Below are 3,927 nucleotides of genomic sequence, written 5' to 3' on the forward strand. Positions count from 1 at the left end.
GAGCCCCAGATGAAATCTACTCTACCCACAAACCCAAGGATGCTGAGTCCCACGGGGAGGAATCAGTATAAGACACTCCTCTCACAAAGGACCTCGGAACAAGCAGTTGTGCAAAGGGCTCTCCAGTAATTATGGCATTAGAGGAATTCCAGCACCTCAGATTTCTGTACCTCAAGCAACAGTTTCTCAACCCTGACATCAGATTAGAACCAACTGGAGATTTTTAAGGAAAGAATTTATGAAGAAGACCCCAAAGGTCTTCACAGCAACAATAAAAATAAATAAATGGGACCTGATCAAATTAAAAAGCTTCTGCACAGCCAAAGAAACTGTCACAAGAGCAAACAGACAACCTACAGAATGGGAAAAACTTTTCGCATGCTACATATCCAATAAAGGGCTGATAACTAGAATCTATTCAGAACTCAAGAAAATCAGCAAGAAAAAAATCAAACAACCCTATCAAAAAGTGGGCAAAGGATATGAACAGAAACTTTTCAAAAGAAGACAGAACAATGGCCAACAAACATGAAAAAATGCTCAATATCTCTAATCATCAGGGAAATGCAAATCCAAACCACAATGAGATATCTCTTATCTCCAGTGAGAATGGCCTTTATCAAAAAGTCCCAAAACAATAAATGTTGGCGTGGATGCAGAGAGACAGGAACACTCATACAATGCTGGTGGGACTGCAAACCAGTGCAACCTCTGCGGAAAGCAATATGGAGATACCTTAAACAGATACAAGTAGACCTACCATTTGATCCAGCAATCCCATTATTGGGCATCTACCCAAAAGAACAAAAGACATTCTATAAAAAAGATATCTGCACCCGAATGTTTATAGCAGCACAATTCACAATTGCGAAGAATGTAGAAACAACCCAAGTGTCCATCAATACATGAGTGGATTAATAAAATGTGGTGTACATATACCATGGAGTACTACTCAGCTATAAGAAACAATGGTGATATAGCACCTCTTGTACTTTCCTGGATAGAGCTGGAAACCATTCTACTAAGGGAAGTATCCCAAGAATGGAAAAATAAGCACCACATGTACTCACCATCAAATTGGTTTTAACTGATCAACACCCAAGTGCACATATAGGAATAACAATTCATCCGGTGTCGGGCAGATGGGAGGGGGAAGAGGATGGGTATGTACTTACATAATGGGTGTGATGCACACCGTCTGGTGGATGGACATTCTTGAAGCTCTGACTCGGGGGGGATGGGCGGGACATGGGCACTGTATGTGGCCTGAACTTTTGTACCCCCATGATGATAAGCTGAAATAAAAAAAAAAAAAAAAAGATGGTAAGTTCACACCAGATCTATGGATATTAAATGATATGATGAGAATATTACAAACAACATTATGCCCATATATTTAGCAATGATCTAATACCCCCAAAAGACAAAAATGTTTGAAGTAGTTAAGAAAGAAAAATCTTTCAAATTAAGAAATAAAATCTTGGCCGGGCGCAGTGGCTCACACCTGTAATCCTAACACTCTGGGAGGCCGAGGCGGGTGGATCGCTCAAGGTCAGGACCAGCCTGAGCAAGAGCGAGACCCCATCTCTACTAAAAATAGAAAGAAATTATATGGACAACTAAAATATATATAGAAAAAATTAGCTGGGCATGGTGGCGCATGCCTGTAGTCCCAGCTACTCGGGAGGCTGAGGCAGTAGGATCGCTTAAGCCCAGGAGTTTGAGGTTGCAGTGAGCTAGGCTGACGCCACGGCACTCACTCTAGCCCAGGCAACAAAGCGACACTCAGTCTCAAAAAAAAAAAAAATAATAAATAAATAAATAAAAATAAAGATAAAAAAGAAATAAAATCTCTCATGAACATAGATGCAAAAATTATCAACACAAATTTATAGAAAATTGATTTATTTAATCTCTAACAGTGTTAGAGATAATACATCTTGACAAAATGGGGTTCGTCAGTGAATCAAGGGTAGTTCAACACTAGAAAATCAAACATTCTCATTCACTATATCAACAGACTAAAGAACACTGCCAAAGTATACACAAAGCTACATAACAAAATCCAATAGATAGAATTCATGATAAATACTATCAGTAAAATAGGCATAAAAGGGAACTTCCTACACATGGCAAAGGGCACCTATTAATACAAAGATTCTACAGGCATCCTACTCAATCATGAAAGACTTGGTTTAAAATATACCCAGGATTTATTTTAATCATGTACAGCTAGATACACAGAAATGGAAATTATGGTCATGAAGAAGATTTTATACTCACAGACCCCACGAAGCAGGAGGCAGGGCCCACCATGCAGGGCCACATGGGCGCAGACCAACACCAGCTGAGAGGCAGAGTCAGATACCCATTTTATGGAATAGAAGAATTAATATAGTTAAAAATATCCACACTACGCAAATCAATTGGCAGAATCAAGGCAATCCCTATCAAAATTTTAATGAAATTATTCACAGAAAGAAAAAACGTCCTAAAATTCATACAAGTCCACAAAAGACCTGAAAATATCCAGAAAAATAACTTTTAAAAAAATATATTAGAGTTTTCCAGTGAAAATTGGAAAACCTGTTATGAAAATTCTAAAAGAGCTGCTAATACTTAGCCAAAGCCATCTTGAGCAATAAGGACAAAGTGGGAGACATCACACCACCTAATTATAAAGTATACTACAAATAGCAGTATAAAAAGACAAGGCCATTATATAATGATAATGGGGTCCACACAGCAAGAGGATATAACAATCGTAAATACATATGCAACCAATACCGGAGCATCCTACCATGTTATTAAACACTAGAGTTTATTTCTTCCAACTCTATGTTTGTGCCCATTAACCAAACTTTACCCGCCACACTCACTGTCCCCAGCCACTGGTAAGCAGCATTCCACTCTGTCTCCACGAAATCGACGTTTCAGCTCCCACATGTGAGTGAGAACATGCGATATGTGTCTTCCTGTGCCTAGCTTCTGTCACGTAACATGCTGACCTCCAGATCCACCCTGGTTGCTGCAAATAACAGGATTTCATTCTTTTTTAGGACTGAGAATTTTTACCATGAAAGTGTTGTACATTATATCAAATGCTCTTTCTCCATCAGTTGAGGGGATCATGGATGATCTTGACTTTTCCTTTATTAATGTGGTGAATGACATTGATTTATTACGACATGTTGAACCACTTTTGTTTTCATGGCATAAATCCCACTTATCGTGAGACATTAATGTAAGCTCTTAATATGCAGCTAAATGTGGTTTGCTGCTATTTTGCTGATTTTTGTATCTGTATTCATATGCAATATTGGTGTATAGTTTCCTTTTTCATGAAGTGTTTGGTTTAGTATCAGGGAAGTGATGCCTTCATAGAAGGAGTAAGAATGTGGTTTCTGCTCTTCTATTAAGCAGAAGAGTTTGAAAAGAGTTGATATTAATTCTTGAAATGTTTGGTAAAATTTACCAGTGAAGCCATCTGGTCCTGGGCCTTTAAACTTGGGAGGTTTTGATTATTCAATCTCCCTATTGTTACACATCTAGTAAATTTTTTACCTTTCTTGAGTCAGTTTTGGTAATTTCTGTGTGCTGGGAACTTGTTCATTTCACCTGGGCTATCTAATCTGTCGGCACACACTTGTCCCTAGCACAGTGTTGTAGTCGTTGCTTCAGTGGAGGGGTGGAGGCTTAGGGTTCACTCTGAGGAGGACATCACTCCTGCTTAGCAATGTGAAAGAATTCCAGTGTTACATCTCTAGATTCCTTAGTCGTTGCTTTTTCCTAGTTACATTTGTCCAGAATTGCTGGGGCCAATCCTCCAGAAAACAGGGACAGTCTGGACATCGCTGAGAGGCACAAGGAAGCAGGGCTCCCTGGGTGTCCTGGGAAGCAAACTGTCACCTCCCTGCAGAGCCACGC

At 39.3% G+C, this 3,927-nt stretch overlaps 1 non-coding gene across 1 annotated transcript; it reads right to left on the reverse strand.

The window, feature by feature from the left end:
- Positions 1–2,558: 2,558 nt before the first annotated feature.
- On the reverse strand, positions 2,559–2,621 carry LOC138375179 (U7 small nuclear RNA). Its single transcript, XR_011231435.1, has one exon. It is a non-coding gene; the product is annotated as a U7 small nuclear RNA (small nuclear RNA).
- Between the last annotated feature and the right edge of the window lie 1,306 nt (positions 2,622–3,927).

Source organism: Eulemur rufifrons, chromosome 24, assembly GCF_041146395.1.
Source record: "Eulemur rufifrons isolate Redbay chromosome 24, OSU_ERuf_1, whole genome shotgun sequence".
In the NCBI taxonomy this organism is placed as follows: domain Eukaryota; kingdom Metazoa; phylum Chordata; class Mammalia; order Primates; family Lemuridae; genus Eulemur; species Eulemur rufifrons.